The sequence below is a fragment of the Rosa rugosa genome, chromosome 5 (genome assembly GCF_958449725.1).
Source record: "Rosa rugosa chromosome 5, drRosRugo1.1, whole genome shotgun sequence".
In the NCBI taxonomy this organism is placed as follows: domain Eukaryota; kingdom Viridiplantae; phylum Streptophyta; class Magnoliopsida; order Rosales; family Rosaceae; genus Rosa; species Rosa rugosa.
In genome coordinates this window covers 21,615,456-21,634,260 of record NC_084824.1, presented here as the reverse complement: position 1 = coordinate 21,634,260, position 18,805 = coordinate 21,615,456, and the positions used below count along the sequence as shown (strand labels likewise).

Here is an 18,805-nt window from a genome sequence, read left to right as displayed (position 1 = left end):
GTAAAGGCCACAATGCCCATACATTTGACCTCAGAGCATCTCCAACAGTATAATTTATTTTTGGATTAAATACTCGTTACTCCTCATACTTTTGCATGAAAAATAGTTTAGTCCAAAATTTTAAAATTAAACAGTTTAGTCCTTATTCTTTCTAATCCTCACACAACATGTCCTAAAATGACTATTATACCCCTCACTTTTCTCTCTCTCTCTCTCTCTCTCTACATATATATATATATATATATATATATATATATATATATATATATATATATATGTATGTATATCTATATAGATATATATATATATATATATATATATATATATATATATAGAGAGAGAGAGAGAGAGAGAGAAGTGAGGGGTATAATAGTCATTTTAGGACCTGTTGTGTGAGAATTAGAAATAATAAGGATTAAACAGTTTAATTTTAAAATTTTGGACTAAACTGTTTTTCATGCAAAAGTATGAGGAGTAACGAGTATTTAATCATTTATTTTTTAGTTAAATTTAGCTAAATTTGTGAAATATAGCTATTGATTTAACAATGTTACTCCAGCAATGATAGCTATTTGTAAGTAGGGCTGGGCACGGGCCGGGTCCAACTTATATTTCACTGGGCCCGGGCCCGGCCCAAAGCCCGTTTTGACACAAACAGGGACCGGCCCGTTTTATTTCAGGCCGGGCTTTCGGGCCCCAAAACCTGTATTTTATCTTTGCCATATGCCTATATATATACAAATCTACTTTGCTATATATCCAGATTTCATTCATATCAACCTGTTGAAGATTTGAATCAAAACATAATATCAAGATCCAAAATTCAAGCTGTAAATTGGAATATCCAGAATATACATAATATCCAAAATCAAATACTCATCAAGAACAATTGAAGCTACAATTCAAATAGAAAGTGTCCAAATTTAAATACGAAGTCCAAATTAAAATACAAATATGCAATGAAATAGAAAGTCCTAATTCAAATACACCAATTTAGCAGCCATTTTTCCAGCCTTCTTCAGCTCGGGTGATTCCAGTTTGTCAGAATGCTGTCCAACCAAGGTCTAAAGCATATGCCCACAATAAACTAGTAAGTAAAACAAAAAATTATTCAAGAGCCCCACCGAAATTCCACTAACAAACTGGACCTTATTCATATGATGAAGCCAATAAAAAATAGCAATCATGTCTCTTTTAAAGTTTAAACTACTGATTCAGTAACATTGGCATAAGAAACAAACCTCTAGAGCCTTAACAAGAGCAGCACGATCCTTCGCACAGTCGCATTGAGAGCTATAGACAAACAAACAAACAAAGAGTTCAAATCAATTTACTTTACAGTAACAAAGGGACATAATTTCCAAACCCTCATTTGTAGCTAATCAAGTAAGATTTGAACAATTACCAGAACAATCGCAAGTGGTGACTAGGCTAGAAGACCAGAACAATCGCCGAATTATCGTCTTGGCCTCTCGGGGATTTTGCAGAGGTCATTCGGTTGTGATGACTACGCTAGGTGGCGAAAGAAGGAGAATCGGAAAGGGAGAAACTGGATCGACGAGCGCCGAGTTCACGCTGTAGGTAAGAAGCTTCTGACTCTCTGAGCCGGATTTTGCGGAAGTCGTATGGCGATCGTGATGACTAGGCTAGGAGAGGCGGAGAAAGAAGGAGAATCGGAGAAAGGAGAGGCAGGCGGCGCGGCTAGCCTTGGCTATCGTGATGACTGATGACTAGGCTAGGAGAGGCGGAGAAAGAAGGAGAATCGAAGAGGGAGAAACCGAGAAAGAAGGAGGAGAGGCAGGCGGCGTGGCTAGGCTAGGCGGTTAGGTTGCTGATCATGATGAGTGTTGAGTGATGACTGAAAGAGGAGATGCGGCTAGGTTAGTTTCAGCAGATCGTGTAGAGTGGGAGTGGAGTGAAGTAGTCAAAGGGCCTTTAGGGCTCAAGATTGTAATCCAGTGAGATCGTACCTATGATAAGGCTTTTGAGTCTTTATCTCAAAACCAATAATATAGGGACACATGTTTCTGTTATCTAAAACGGGCCTAACGGGTTTTTGCATTTCTGAAAGTCAAGGCCCGGCCCGAACCGTTTTGCTTACAAAAAAAATAGGGCCTGGCCTGTACGGGTCGGGTTTTGACGGGTCGGTCCGGATCTCCGGGTTTTTGGGCTTAAATGCCCAGCCCTATTTGTAAGTGATATATTATGTTTCATTGAATCGTAAACTGACATGTGGACAAAAAAGGAGAGAGAAATATAACTTTTGCTTTAGCTATGCAGGATTCTCTAGCTAAATATAGCTATCCAATTTAGCTAAAGTTAAATTTAATTTTGTACAATCATCATTCTTCTATTAATAATATTCGGGCGTGGGGCTGAGCCTCCCAGTTAGGCTGGGTTCCAAACCCCTTTAAAAAAAAAAAAAAAAAAATAATTTAGCTATAGCTAGACTATTGGAATCGAATTTTGCTTCAAAAATAGTTAAATATAGCTAAACATTAAATTTAGCTACTCTGTTGGAGATGCTCTCATATTCTATTTCTAACCAATCTTCTCATCTGTTAAGTTGAGAAAATCAAGATTAGAACAATTTGATGTAAAATAATTAAGTAATACATTTTGTACTAAGAATTATTTGTTGTTTGTATTGGTTATCAACTATAGTTTATTGTTGTTGTAAACAAGTTTCAATTACAATCATCTGTCGTTTTAACTCATAACAGAAGACATTTATTTGTGGTTAAAGTTGCGTTTAAGATACAATTTTATGTTGTCTGAATATTTATAGAACAATAGGTTTTTTTTTCTTCTATTCTATTGTTTTTCAGTTGCTTTAACAATATTGTTCTTTGAATTAGTTGTTGCTTTGTATTTCAAATGACACATAAGTTTGCTCATGCCTTTCATTGATGTTCTCATTCATTTTGGAAACTCCAAAAGTCATTTCACTATATATATTTTTTTCTTCAAAAAAAGGGTCGTCAATCTATTAATAGTAATTATGAATGTAGATAACAATATAAACACAACTCATCCTCGCGGGCTACGTCAAGATTGATTTATGCAAGGTAACTCTAGAGCTACCTAAATGTCGCTGCCCTAAAATCAGCACCAGACCCAAAGTAACCATGATGAAATTAGGGTGATGGACTAGAGTCTACCCTAACTTATTCGAAAACACATGAGACCACCCTACTCAGATGGGGCGTCCCTAGAGACTATTCGAACTAGAGTGGCCCAAAACACCAAATTAGTACACCGCCGCAGAGAAACACTACGGGAACCATTTTTTCATAATCCACTATAACTCATTTCACTCATTAAAATACATATATTCTGTCATAAGGCTTGCTCATCTAAGGGACAGTTTTTAAGGGATTAATATTGTGAGGGACAAGTGAATTTGACGGCTGAAAATAAATGCAAAGTTTTAAGTTATTATAATTTCTGCTTTTATATTTAATATATATGGTTAAGATGACTTTAAATTAAAAAAAAATACAAAAGGAAGAAAGTAAATTTAAAATAATAATCCAAATTTGATGACTAATCATCACACAAATCCCTTTTGACTATATTGTAATATGTTATACTTAAATGCTCAGATTCTTTTCTAATTGTAAAGGAATATAATAAAAAGAAATTAAAGATTGGAGATTAGAAAATTATATTTTTATTTATATTATAAATTTTCATGAGTCGAGTTTTAATGCATATTAAGTTTTAGGGAAAATGCTCATTTACCCAATTTTAGCTTAAAATTTGCCCACTTGCTCCACTAACTGTTTTTTAACCCCGTTTACCCAAAACACTCTAAGGGATTATTTCTCATTTACCCAATTAATTCTTTTTTTCTTCTTTTTATTTATTTTTGGGACTTTTTTGCCCTCTCCCCCCTCACCGATCTCTCTCTCTCCAGACGACGTCGGATCTCTCTCTCCCTCCCTCCATCCCTCCAGCAGGCCGCCCACGACGCCGGCTCTCGCCATCGCCGTGCCGAAACTCGTCGTCGTGCTCTCCGCTGCCAGGCTCGACGCCAAGCCGACGGTCCTCGTCGCTGAGAAGCTCGGCGAGGCCGGGTTTGACCTTCTGAAGAAATCGACGACGGACTGAAAACTACTATCTGGGACTGAAAACTGTTATCTGCTATTGTGCAGTCATAACCATAAAAGTTGTAACATTAGTGCCCCCCAGTAGACTTTGTATTGGGGGCCAATGATGACTGCTTTATTTATTGACGGACTGAAATTGCTATTCCAAAGTAAATGTAGTGTTAAATTGCAGTAGTCGATAAATGAAAAAAATTGTGTGGTTTGTGTCAGTCTAGTGGGGGGCAGTAGACAGAATATTGACCCTCATAATGTGGGTTTTTAGACATTATCTGTTGTTTTGAGTGTGAATAACTTCTATAATCTGTGAAACATAGGAAGCGGTGTAATGTTTGATGGTCTATTGGGGGCAGTAGACACATTAGTGCCACCCAATAATGTCTTTCTTAGGAGACAATAATCATTTCTTGTTGATTATAAAATGATCATTTTGGTTCTGTTTGTGATAAAGTGCAATACACTGTGAATCCTTGAAACTGGTGCAAGTTTTAATGGTTTAGTGGGGGGCAGTAGACACATTACTGTCCCTAAATAATGTCTTCATACGAAGTCAGAACCCTTCACTTAACTATTTTAGAATGTTCATTTTGGTTTTGTTTTGGTGTAGAATGGGTAGGCCGAAATTAGTTGGGGGCAATAATCTGTCTATTACCCCCCAATAGACCACAGTTTTGACGTCGTCCGAGACCTGCAAGCGAAGCCTAGACCCGATTCCGGCGTGGAGCTTCGGAGCTTCCCGGACATCTGACGAACAAAACCGGCGAAGCCCAGAGGGGTTGGGATCGTGGAGTTAGATGGCGTCATCCTCTGGTGGTCCGACGGTGGGACAGAGCGGCGGCGGTGGAGGCCGACATCGACGGTGGAGTGGTGGGCGTGGTGGCTCAGAGAGAGAGAGAGAAAGAGAGCCTGAGACGAGGTTAGAGAAAGAGAGAGAAATCGATGAGGGGGAGGAGAAAGAGATATGAGTGTAATTTGTTAATTAAAATGAGGGCAATACTGTCAAACACTGTTAGATTGGGTAAATGGGGTTAAAAAACTCTTGGTGGAGTAAGTGGGCAATTTTTGGCCAAAAATTGGGTAAGTGGTCACGGCCCCTAAGTTTTAACAAACTCGAGCTACTCACGAGTTAGACGAGCCGAATATATTATTGTTCAAGCTCGGCTCGTTATTTTGTCGAGCTTATTATTGAGCTCAAGCTCAGCTCATTTATCTTACGAACACAAGTCGAACGAGCTAAAATCGAGCCGAATACGAGTCGAACACGAGCTGTATCGAGCCTATTTACAACCCTAGCTATTGGGTTTGATAAACAAGAGGAAACTGAAACCAAAAACAAATGAAAACTTTATAAAAAATTGTAAAAAATAAATAAATAATAGATTTTTTACGATTTTATCCCTAATTTAACAAAATAATTGATGGAAGTACTAGAAAGGCTAACAAAGGGATAATACAGGTATCACTAGACTCCTTAAAAATTTGTAGATACCAAAAAGTGCATTTCGTGATAGTACATGCATAAAGATTTTACCCTAAATCAAAAACCTGCCATGCAAGTAAAAGAGATCATATTCAGGACAAACAATGGTTGAGTTTCAAACGCATAAGATAACCAATCGATTGAAAAGAAATCCTCATCTGACATTTCACACAATATGTTACAAACTACTAGGCACCAAAACAAAAAACAAAAAATCAGTCAAATAACCAAAGGCTAAAATTGGATACTAGCCAACGAACTAATGATTCATAGTAATTTCATACACACTCACATAAAAATGCCAAGAAAAAAGAAACATTAAAGATGTAATCTACACTAACTATCTGCAGCCCAAAGACCAGAAGACAATAGTATGCACAAGTTCTGTTATAAATAGAGAAATACTGAACTCAGACACCAACATTAATACAAAGGCAAAGCATTAGAATATAAAGTGCCGACAAACCCTATTTTATGGCCATTTGGTCACCTATTGAGTCAATCAGATGAGCTTTATGAGCTTTCCCAAAACATGTTGATTAAAACCGGTAACATCTAGATGGATGGCTTATGACACTTTTAATTTGTTGTGTAAATAGGAGCCTATACTTGGGGAGAGAGGGAGGACCATGCTAGATTTATGTTTATGTCTCAACAGATCACGTATACCCTCACATTTATTATGCTAAGCTGGTGTGAGGATATTGCTTAATATTCAGATAGGGCAATAACAATGAGCACAATTCCCTCAAACAATTGCACGAGAAATGAAAATGCAAAGTTGTCAGCCATAATACTATACTGACCTGACAATCTAAGCACAATGTAGGAGTGAATCTTAGAGCAGAAAGGCACTAATCATCTGTGCATCATCAGTTCCCTGGTTAAGTACGTATTCAATCACTTGAGTAGGCTTGAAATTGGCTTCAATGGCCAAAATGGTATTTATATTCACCATTTTAAACTCGAATGTGAAAACTTGAATATAAATCTTGTCAGCCCCCAGAACAAAACCAACTCCATACAAGAGCAGGCATACGAGTTGACCCCCTAGATGGACAAACCTACCTCCTTTTATTTGAAAAACTGAACTTTCTGTAACTCTTGGCAATAGATTCGATTGATGGAGGATGACGTTACCATCAGATGACAAAAGGTGTACGGATATGTAGTTACGACATATTCGTTCATCCGAGTCTCCAGCTAAAGAAAAAACTAAAAAAGCACCCTCCATGATGGTGAACCTATAGCCGGGTCATAAAATTTGGATATGGGCCACTTTTCCTCCCATTCCCCTCTACAAGATGCTATGTTGAATTTGTGCATTGGAAGATGCGTATGAGACACAAAGATGTTGGTGCTCACAACTGCATAGGAAAAGTTGTGAAAACACCAGTTTGATAAAGAGCCTGTATCATACCACGTAGGGTTTGGTAATGAAGACCATCTACCATCATTGTCCGGGTTGAACACTTGAAACCATGAGGTTTCGGGGAGAGGAGATTACAGGTCCTCAGAAAGGTCACGGGAGAACTTGGCAAGAGCATAAAGTTTCCTACCCAACTCCCATAGCAAGGGCTGAGGTTGCTCTTGTGGAAAAATCGGCAGCTCATAATAAGGATTTATCCTGGAGTTGGGATCCACAGATGGATTGGTTTCATAAACGTAGGCGTGGGCGCAGCCATCACCGCTGAGAAAGGGTTTGAATTTTTTTTGTGCTGGTTTGAATTTTGCTTTAAACCCTCCAGCAAACACAATTTTGGATTCGTATATATACTCCGCAACCTATAAAAATAGGCACATTTTTGCCGGAAATTCGTGAGACTTTTTTTTTTTTTTTAACAAACCCAAATAGGCCGACTATCATTCATCTAAAGCCAGAAATGACCATTACATATCCTCCCCCTGCCATCATGGAAATTCGTGAGACTTGCTATAACTCTAGCTGTGGAACACTGAATAAATTTATGGATGTGATTACATATGACACCTCGCCATCCTTGGTGTACTCTGAGAAACACATATATATGGACTGTCCATTTAAGCTTCCTTCCCCAGCAGTTGCCATAGGATCATCTGACAAACCCAAACACACTAAAGTTGGAATATGATCTGAACAGAGAAGAAGGGCACCGTGATCTAGTCTGGCATATGCGTGACAAGGAGGTGCGACTGAGAAAGGAGAGGTGAATTTCTGATACGATTTTAACGAATTGACAATGGAAACTTGGAAAGTAATAGTCTGCATAAAAACCAATTCCACATATAAAAGAGAAATTAGATGAAAGCCTAAACTTAAATCTAACTCATCTGCAACGTTGCAGACTAATATGATCATAATTCATAACACCAAAATACACCCAATTGTCACAGAAGAACGTAATCTTTTAATCGATTTTAGTTTCATGCCCTAGCAAGTAGTATCAAACTAAAACCTAATGAGCATTTCCGAAATTGAAATTGAAGTTGAAATTTTCTGCTTACTTACAGGTTCGATTGATCGAATTAATTTGAAAATAGAAAGCAATTGACGGAAGAGTATGTCGAATTCGCTGAAATCCATATCCATCTCGATCTGTAAGGTCTAGGGTTCCTTGATGTGTATGAACGGGGATGAGCGGACGATAAAGCCTGGGCAAAAATAACGGGAGGGAAATTGAACTGATAGAGTTTGGGGTTTAGGGTTTAGTAGAGTCAATGGACCAGTGGAAGGGAGAAAAACAAAGATGTCGGGTCTCACCGAGTCAACCTGTCTTTTATTTTTCTAAAGGAAGTTCGACCAGTCAACACTCAGCAGTGGAGTTTTATTTTATTATTTTATTTTATTTTATTTTATGTACAACAATAATGTAAAACTGTAAAGGTAAACATACAATACTCAAGTTGTAAAAGTAAAATGCACTACTAGAATAATGTCATTAGACATCACCACTATTAAATCGGTCAAGATTGCACCTGATGTTAAAAAACATGTTAACATCAATATGTGAAGAAACCGATTTCTATGGTTATTATAGATATCAGTCACCAAATAAAATGATGAGAAAAGTTTTGTTTGAAAAATTTTAAAAAAACGCGGAGGGACTAAATTTTAAATTTTGAGAATGCGGGGACTAATAATTTCATTTCCCCCCACACTTAGTATTTTTTTCTGCTTTCTCTAAAAATTTTGAACCCTACCTCCAGCAGTTCACCTTGTCGACCTCGTCATTCTCTAAAACTTTCGAACCCTACCTCCTTCTTCAGCAGCTCACCTTGTCGACCTCATCATTCTCCAAGCCGCCTCCGACCAGACCTCGAGTCCCCGACGTCAGTCTCTGACCCCGTGTTCCCCTGCCTCGCTCTCTGACCCCGAGTCCCCTATCTCGTTCTCCAGACCTCTAGACCTCGAGCTTGATCTATCATCATCTGCACTCCCAGTCCGATCAATCGATCTGTTTGCCTCTTTCTCTCGCCAGTCGCACTGAACCCAGTCCAAATCGCTCTCTCTCCGCTCGAATCAACAAATTTCTCTCGCTCTCCTCGCACAGAAATACAAAACCAAAGAGATAGAGATCCGTCTCTTGCTCAAAATCTCAAACTTGCTACTGCTCCGTTTATTCTTTTGAGGTTGTTTTGGTAAGTCTGGATCTTTTCCATTGCTTTAGTAATGGGTATGTTATTTTTAGAGACTTTCTGTTTCTGTTCCTTCTTATTCAATTAGTTTAAATTTTGCCAATCCAATTCAACACAGACTCAGTCTGTCTCATACTTCATTTGCACACCATATATACTCACAGTATGTATATGTTTCCTACAGATCGATCGACTTTGGTTCAATCTTGAATGTCTAATTGCTAGCCGGGTTCAAATCTTATTCATTTGCTTCTGAGATCAACATCAGAGCCAACCCAGACTCGATTACAGAATTCATCAGTTGAGGTGAATCCTCATCAGTATATACAATCCAACTTATTGATCTCTTCTTTTGCAGGAACCAGATGTCGTTTGGGTGACCAAAGAGACAGAAATTCGGGTTAGTCTCTCTTAGGTACTTCGGCAAGTAAAGCATTGGATTGGAGAAGTTGATTCCGACACTAGGCCAAAAAAGCTAACAGACAACGGACCAAATTCATTGTGTGATTTGGACGATCTCCGTTGTGTATCGGAGCGTTGTGTGATGAAAAATGGCACAACGGTGGAAACCCGTTGTGTGAAACACAAACAGTCAACACTTATTTGTTAAAAGTGTTGTGCCTTCTCTCGGCAGATGGCAGCCACAGTTGCCGCGCAGTCATGATGTGCGTGGCATGTGCATCCTTCAGACAACAGAACTTGTTCCAAAGCTGTTGTTGGAAAGCCTAGTCAGACAACAGTTTTTTTTTTAATTTCACCGTCGTCTGATATACCATCACACTTCAGTTGTGCAGTATGGTTGTTGTGTGAATTGGTTTTGGACAATAGAGTTTAGTTTTTACCGTTGTGTGATTGTAATGAATGCATTGTGTGAATGACCTAATTTTGTGTATTCAAACAATGTTGAATTGCCGCACTATAAAACTGTTGTACAATCATTTTCATTTTCTATATTTTGTGCACAATAATGCTCCATTTTACCTAATGAACGCAATCAATTGAAAAGAAAACACATTACAAACCATCAAATGAGTAATCCAACCCATTCTATATACATCAAATGTTAAAAGGGAGCATTTCTCAATCATCCAAGCCAACATTAAAAGAAAAAAAGTATTCTAATACATGCCCATCTACTTGGGATATCCAAAACTGATACAAATTATTCCAAAACAAGATAGCATTCTAGTGCCATCCCATTATCAATATCAATAAACCATCAAAAATCAATATGATTATTGACAAAAATATGAGCAGCTGCTGCATGTGAATATTATATGCCAGCAGACGTAGAAAATGGTGCGCCCATCAATATTTTCCCTCTCTTTTGCAGAATCTAGAATGAGTCTGTAAAGCCTTCTTACTAGCTTGAGGATCTCAGTTATCTGCAAAAGCAAAAGGATAGGCTGGATTAATATAGAACTTTAATCTATACATGTACGCACAATTGGGACTTTCAAAGTGATACTACTATGTTAGTTAAGTCCACAACCTATGTTATTAGCTGAAGCAAAAGAAAATACAAATGTCCAAAAACAACTTTAAGATGCATCCTAGCAAAATTTTATACATTCTGCAAAAACTTACCAGAAATTTGACCCTTTATATCCTAGTATTTGAGATCTCACAGAATGTGAGCAGATGATTATCACATTGCAAAATATCTAATCTCATGTTAATCTAAAAATGCAGCAAGTAGAATACATAATACAATATGCTGGAACAATTTAAAGTGGAACTCAATTCATGTGGTCATTTTAGAGCTGAAGACACTAAGGGAAAACAATAAAGGGCTCTAAAATGACCTCTTTATATTGCAAGCAGAGATATAATACAATCTCCTCATAATACTTGCTTTCATGTCCTTATACTAACTCATCAGTTATGTGTAAGGAGACTGTACGTTATCAATATAGCAGCAATAACACAAGGAGACTGCAAATTTGTATATACTTAGCGCTCTTGTAATAAAAATGCCATATCTATAAAAAATGGACCAGTTCTTATACCATCTGAAGAAAGAGCAAAGTCATCATTTCATAACCAAACACAAATGTAAGAACATATTAAATGAGATTCAAAAAAATAGATTAAGATATCACATTTTGATGCACAGATACAAGAACGGGAAATCAAAAATAGAAATCTTCTCACCACACCCACAACAGATCACACAAAAGCACATACATTTCACAAGAGGATACACTGGATACAAAGGCAACTTAATCAAGACTGAAAACTATTTCCTGCTTCTCACAGATGAACAACTACACGAAAGCATCACATTTCAGAGATCTGATTTCACTACTAACCACCAGAAGCCATACGCCGAGACCCTTAAAACTCAACAACAAACTCAGGAAGAAAAGAACGAATCCGATGCAAGTGACACTAACGAATTGAAATATATATATATATATATATATATGTAGATATGCACATATAACTAAACCATTTTAATTAAAGTGATAACAAAATAAACAAAAATAGCACTAGATTAGAGATACCAAAACAAACAAAAATAACCTTAAAAAAAAATTCCATGTTTTGGGGTTGGGGTATCACAATGGTAAGACGACTAACCAAGTGGAACATTGTCAGGAGAACCACCAGCCTGGAAAGATTTTGTTAAAAGCTCAATAATCTGATCCAATTCTACATTCAAGGCTTGGTTGAACTATGACTCACTCACTCCATCCCTGAACAAGAGAAAACTAGGAGATAAGAGATCAAAAACATTTAAGTATAGATGATTGAGTGATGCCTAATGTCCTCTGCAGCTATCAGATCATTCAACTTCATTCTGAAAAATAAAAACAAAATGACCACCCAAAATAGGTAAACAATTTAACCAAGACTACTAGCCAAATAAGCAAGGAAAACACAAAGGGAAAAATGTTCCTTACCCTCCAGCATAACTTAATATTAGAAATTGTTTACGGAATTCTAGTTCACCCAGAGCTACTAAGTGTGCTTCTCCATGGTCTCCAGGTTCCTCTATAACTAAGGACCTAGTGATACTCTCACCTGCAGCAGCAGCACACACATTGAGCCAGCAATGAATTTAATATAACATTATAATCATAATAACTACCAGCTACAATGAAATGGATGCAACTGAGAAAGTTAGACTATGACGGACCTTGAAACCTCTCATGAAGTTGTACCAGAACATCAGCAGACAGTCTCTGATAAGGAGAAATGCAGACGGCTTTTTATGGAGAACCAGAGGGATATGCTGATTGAGTCATCATTCCACTAACCTATTAAGAAATCATTGAAGACAAATTTTTTACAGCTAATCTACAATTAATTTACACCTAATATAGGGCCTATATATATATATATATATATATATATATATATATATATATATATATATATATATATAAGGGAAAAATAAGACAAAATGAAATCTGGAAGCTAGAGTTACAGAAGAGATACATTTCAATCTTGTTCCAGTTAAAATCCATACCCACGAAGAGATAAGACAAAACGAAATCTGGAAGCTAGAGTTACAAGAGAGATACATTTCAATCTTGTTCCAGTTAAAGTCCATACCCATGAAGAGATAAGACAAAACGAAATCTGGAAGCTAGAGTTACAAGAGAGATACATTTCAATCTTGTTCTAGTTAAAATCCATACCTACAAAGAGAGCCGACGAAGAACGGTTTGCATTCGGATTTTGGGTTGGCTTGTTTGAGGTGTTAGCCTGAGATTTCAAGAGTGAGAAATCAAAGTAAGAGAGGTAGAGGCCGAGAAGCCGGCGAGCCAATGGAGAAGACTGAGATATGGATCGGAAACGGTGGTAGACGAGGGAGAGTGGGGGTTGCGGTTTTGGTAGATCTGATTTTGATTTAGGTCTGACCTCTCTTAAGTCTCAATTAGAGAGAGAGAGAGAGAGAGAGAGAGAGAGAGAGAGAGAGAGAGAGAGTTAAATGTGGGTGGGAAAAAGAAGTGGGAAGTTCAACTTTTGGCAAAAACAATAGGCGGGGGCTCCTGTTTTTTTTTTTAAGCCGTCCTTATAGGGTTATTAGGACACTTTGATAAAAATGTGTCCTTATAAGGAGTCCTTGTAGCCCATTTTTCTAGTAGTGTATAAGAATCGCAGGTATCACAACTACCACAAATAACCTAATAATAAAGACTAAGGAAAAAGTACCAAAGCATGCTTATAACAATCATATTCTTAAAACCAAATCCAGAACAGTGTATTAAAATATCAATGATATAAAAAAATGTAAGACTTATAAAATTACATTTGAAAGACATCATATAACCAACTACCCCAAACTGAACACGAGTGAAATCATATGATATCAAGCACCCAAATTATCCTTAATCAATACCAGCAAGGAGCAATATTATCTAATCAGTCATCTAAAACCTCACCTGCCAATCCAGCAAATCAACAACAACATTCTCAGCCACCCCGTTTTCGGGTTGAAGCTCTTCCAACTCTTTGGGATTGGAAACCTCAACAACTGTGGCAACTCTCGTGTTCTCGCTATCGAAAATCCCTCTCTCTTTGATCAAAAGAGGATCTATCAACGCAATCGCTGCTCAAATTCAAAATAAAACCCTTAAATGAAACTCAAATTCCATTCACAACAAAAACCCAGATCCAATTCCACCGAAAGCTTTCGCCTTTATCAAAATCTCAATGTTACAGCAAAAACCCAACAAAACCCAAATGCAATTCCACCTAAAGCTTCCACCTTTATCAAAATCTCACACTTACAGCAAAAACCCAGATCAAAATAGACTCTGAAAGTTTAAATCAACTTACAAGACCAGTCATCAGCGAGTTTCTGACTCTGAAACAGGAAGGTGTTCCAGCCTCTCTCCACGGCGGCCGTCATGACCTGCTTGCTCTCCGTCCAAACCCACACTGTCTTCTTCGAGCTCCCAAACGACGTCGTATGAACTCTGGGTGGCCTTGGTTTCCATTGGGTGTTTATTATGTGAAGAAATCAATCTGCAAATAAAAGACAACCATATAACCATAACAATAAAATAGAACAATTAACTAATAGACAATTAAATATACATTTATTGGGGTTGCTCGATGAGGAGCGTATGAACAACTTGTTAGCCTTGTTGGGGTCGCCATTGGCTTCGCGAATCATCTTCTGCTCCCCAATGCTTTGTACTTTTCAGAATCTCAGACAAACTCAGCAGGCTCTTCGGCACCTAAAAAAAATTAAAACCCAAAATTAAAAACCCTAAATCAGAAAAATATTAGAAGATTTCAGTCCAAATTGATGAAGAAAAAGAAGTGGGTACCTCTTGAATCGGAGACGTAGAGAAGAGTGAGGAGGCTTCAGTTCAGAATCGGTGTAGCTGTTATCAAAGAGAAACTGGCTGACGAGGAAGGCGATCTGGACGGGGGTGACGGTACACTTTCCCAAATTCTCCGATTTCTTGGCTTTAGATTGCTTCGCCATTGTTCTGCGATTGATGATTAGGGATCTGAGGAATGGGTTTCAGTGGAGAGAGGGTGAAATCCACTGGGCACTTAGGTGAGTAGCTGAGCGCGGTTCGATTAATGGATGAGGGTTGGCTGTGGATGAAGAGGAAGGTATCTGTGTTTCGGGGAGAGAAGGAGACTGACGAAGAAATCGTGTTTTCATGGTGTTTTGTATACTGAAATAAATGAAGTAGGATATACACAAGTTGCTAGCCCTAACTTAAGTTGTCAAACACCTGGCGGTTGGCTCTTTTTATTTTGTATTCATGAATCACACAACACATAAATGAAGTTATGTTGTCTGATTCTGCACACTTTAATTTTGAGCTGAGGCAGCAAGGAGGGGAAGTTCCCGCTCTATGCAATCAAAGTTTCAATTTTAAGGGGGGAATGAGTGGTTTTTGGAGGCACATCCAAACCTGCCAATATATCTTCCTTGATCAGACAACACAAAAACAGAAACTGTTGTATGACATTTTGCAAGCTACACTCATACAACATATATAACTATTCTGTTGTCCTTTGGAGCACCAATTTAGAGCCAAATTTGAGTTAGGCTAAGAGGGAAATCTGCCGCTATTTTTTTTTTCATTCACACAACGAAATATTCTTATAACTGTTGTGCAATGATCTACTAGCTAAAAAGTTCAGAATTTTAACCACCTTATACAACGCAAGTTTTGTAAATGTGTTGTGTGATTCACTTTTCTTCATCACATAACACTTTTTTTTTTTCGTTGTGCAAAAAGTGTTGTATGTTGAGGTTATTGGCCTAGTGCGATTATGATAATGTGAGTGTGTTTCTCTTTGAAAACTATAAAAAGTAAATTTCTTAGTGGTAAAACCATGTAAAGGTTCAAACTTTGAAGTTTATTGAGTTAATCTTTGTGATCAGGTAGTGTTGGTTGGATTGGATTGTGAGAATGAAGGAGTAATACATCTGAGGCTCTGGTCTGAGCCATTCATTTTTTTTCTTTCTGAGAATTTCAAATGCTTTCTTAGTATATGCTTACCTTGACATACTCACTGCCGATCTTTACTAAGTGACTGGAATTTGGCAGAATCTCCCACAGTAGAAGCAGTGTAGTGGTCAGCTTCAGAAACAATGGCCTATTATTTTAGTAATTTGCATCATTCTGAGAGAATTCTACATGTTTTTGTTCCTAAAAATTATCACTTTGTTGTTGAATTTTGCCTCTTTTTTCAGGTATATAGATTAAAGGGTCCAAGACCCAGATACCCAAGAGCCTGGAAAGCAATAAGGAGATTGGGACATTTTGAAGTCCCTCAAGCTTGTTGAGTGTGTAAGTTTCTCTTTTCTTTTTTTGCTTATTTTATCAGTGCACCCTTTTGCATATATTTATGTTTAGTGTTGAAAGTAGTAAGTACTCTTTTTTTGTAGATTAAGGGTCTGTCAAATGTGAAAGAGGAGGTTTATGGGGCCCTTGATTCTTTCATTGTTTGGGAATTGAAATTCCCTTTGAAATTCCCTCTGAAAATTTGTTAATTCTAATCTCTCAGCTTTTTGATTGGGCGAAGTTTTTCAATTTGCATCTTCGATCTAAGTGAAGTTTACGGTTTTTCTGTCAACAGCTGTGTGCTTTGGTTTGATCAGCAGCTCTGATTGATAACTTGAGATATGCCAGAGCTTGCTGAGGTTGAAGCGGCTCGTCTTCATTTCTACAACAACCGCTATCAGGTTAAGCCCAGTGGCGACCTTTTTTGGCGGATGCAGGTACTTGATACAATGGGATGACCTTTCAACTACATGTCTTCTCCATGAAGAATCATTTGGTATCGGTTACTCTATGTAGAAATCTAGTAACTGAATTATTTACTAAAAGAACATTTTACAAAATGAGAACTAAATTTTCTTACCATATATTATTGATTATGTTCACTGTTGGAAACTGCAGTTCCTGAGAGAGAAAAAGTTCATTCAGACAATTCCTCCAGTAAAAGTTGAAGATGGCGAGGTTATAACCTATGAAAAAAATCACAGATGCACTGAGAAGGTCTGTCCACTTCTTCTCAGCATTGCAGGCAAGCGATGGCCATTGGCCTGCGGAAAATGCTGGCCCTTTGTTTTTCCTTCCTCCTTAATTTGATAAGTTCTTTGATTCTCTGTAACTGTAAATTATAGTCATCAATACTATCGGTACCATGGTGAATATTGTGGATAGACAGAAACATATACGTGTGTATGTGCATACAACCCCATCCTCTCCACCTTGCAAATCCAAAACAAAGTGGCAAATGGCGATCCAAGATTTATGAAGATCACGAAAAACCAAAATTCAGATCAGTACGTCCATGTTAAACAATCACGTACATCAGAAAAACATAAATGGATGAGAAACGATTTATATAAGGACTAAATTGTGGAAACGATTTATATAAGGACTAAATTCAGTTTAGTCCCTCGAACTTTAGGGCTAAAATCACTTTGGTCCCTGACTTTTTTTTTTAATCACGATGATCCCTAAGCTTTCAAATTACATCACCGTCGTCCAAAATTTGACTTTGACTCCGAATATGACGTCATCTGCTGACTTGGAGCCGACATGGGGCCCCAGTTTTCAGATTTTAACCCTCTAAGAAGGGTATAATTGACATTTTCCCTTCCTCCCCTTATCTTCTTCTTCTTCTTCTTCTTCTCTCTCTCTCTCTCTCTCTCTCTCCGATCTCAATCTTCTTATTTTTTCAGATTTTACTCTGATTCTCGTTCACCCAATACTTCCAATTTCTTGACACTTTTGTGCACAAAAGAATTCACCAAACTCTTCCCATTCATTCATCCAATCTCATCACCTCACCCTTTTGAAACTCCACCACCAAAGACTATCACCAGCCATTAATTCCTATATTCCATTACTTCCTCTTCATTTTACCCATACCAATATCAATACCAGATTTATACAAAAACCCATATTAGATTCATACCCATACTTCATACTAGATTCATACCCGTATCATATTCCATCACTTCCTCTTCATTTCATCAAGATGTCATCAAGAAGTTTCTTTTTGTTCAAATTGACAGCACCTATTCTGCTCCAACACCACAAGAACAGTCACTTATCATACAAAAATCCCAAAAACCACCGGAACAACAGTGAACGTAAAATCCCAGAATTCTAATTTCTTCAAAGTACTTCTTCAAATCTCAGCTAAACTCGAATTCTAGTATACAGAGGAGGTAGAGCTCAATGAGAGGATTTTATTTGGTACCTTACCCATGCCCGATAATAGCCACAGCCGCCGGAAATCGCTGTGAAACCGACGGAACCACCGAAGCCTTCGATCTTCGTTTCTCCATCATTAATCGTCGTTTGTACAAACGAAGACCATAGGAAGATCGGCGTCGGTTTTAAGGTTGAGATTGATCGGAAGGTTTTGATATCTCATCTTCAGCAGCGACCTAAATCCTCCGCTAACTCCTCCTCCTCCTCCCACGACAATACATCGTCGTTCTGAAGGTCCCTCGATAGCTGGGCTTGGTTCAGAGAAAAGAGCGAGCCCGTCACCGTAGGAGAAAAGACAGCCTTCGATTGACCTGTGTGGCCCAAGGAGTTGAGGAACTCCAATGAGATGGGGATCCTCCTTGAGGAAGTGGAACTCCAGCGAGGTGGGGAGCTGGTAAAGGTTTCGAATTGGATCTTGGAGATCCTGCTACGGGTTATAGAGGTGGGTCGGGATTGGGTCAAGTTATTGTGGGTTTGATCTGACTTCTGAGGGCAAAGAGGACATGGGTCGAGATGTGGTGGAGGAAAGGGGAGGGAGAAAGGGAAAGAGAGAGGAGCTCTCGGGTGGGTTTCAGGAAGAGAGATGAGGGAAAGAGTATTAAGGGTTAGTTTGGGAATTTCGTCCAAAAGTGAGGGTTGAGGTTGAACAGTGGGGCCCCATGTCGGCTCCAAGTCAGCAGATGACGTCATATTCGGAGTCAAAGTCAAATTTTGGACGACCGTGATGTAATTTGGAAGTTTAGGGACCATCGTGATTAAAAAAAAAAGTCAGGGACCAAAGTGATTTTAGCCCTAAAGTTCGAGGGACTAAACTGAATTTAGTCCTTTATATAATTATATAACTTACATTTATTAATAGATGTTTTGCTACTTTCCTTGTGTGT

At 38.1% G+C, this 18,805-nt stretch overlaps 1 long non-coding RNA gene across 1 annotated transcript; it reads left to right on the top strand.

Moving 5' to 3' along the window:
• The first annotated feature begins 15,460 nt into the window (after positions 1–15,460).
• On the top strand, positions 15,461–16,641 carry LOC133712719 (uncharacterized). The gene is made up of 3 exons (XR_009847563.1): positions 15,461–15,765; positions 15,884–16,411; positions 16,593–16,641. It is a non-coding gene; the product is annotated as an uncharacterized LOC133712719 (long non-coding RNA).
• Positions 16,642–18,805: the final 2,164 nt, after the last annotated feature.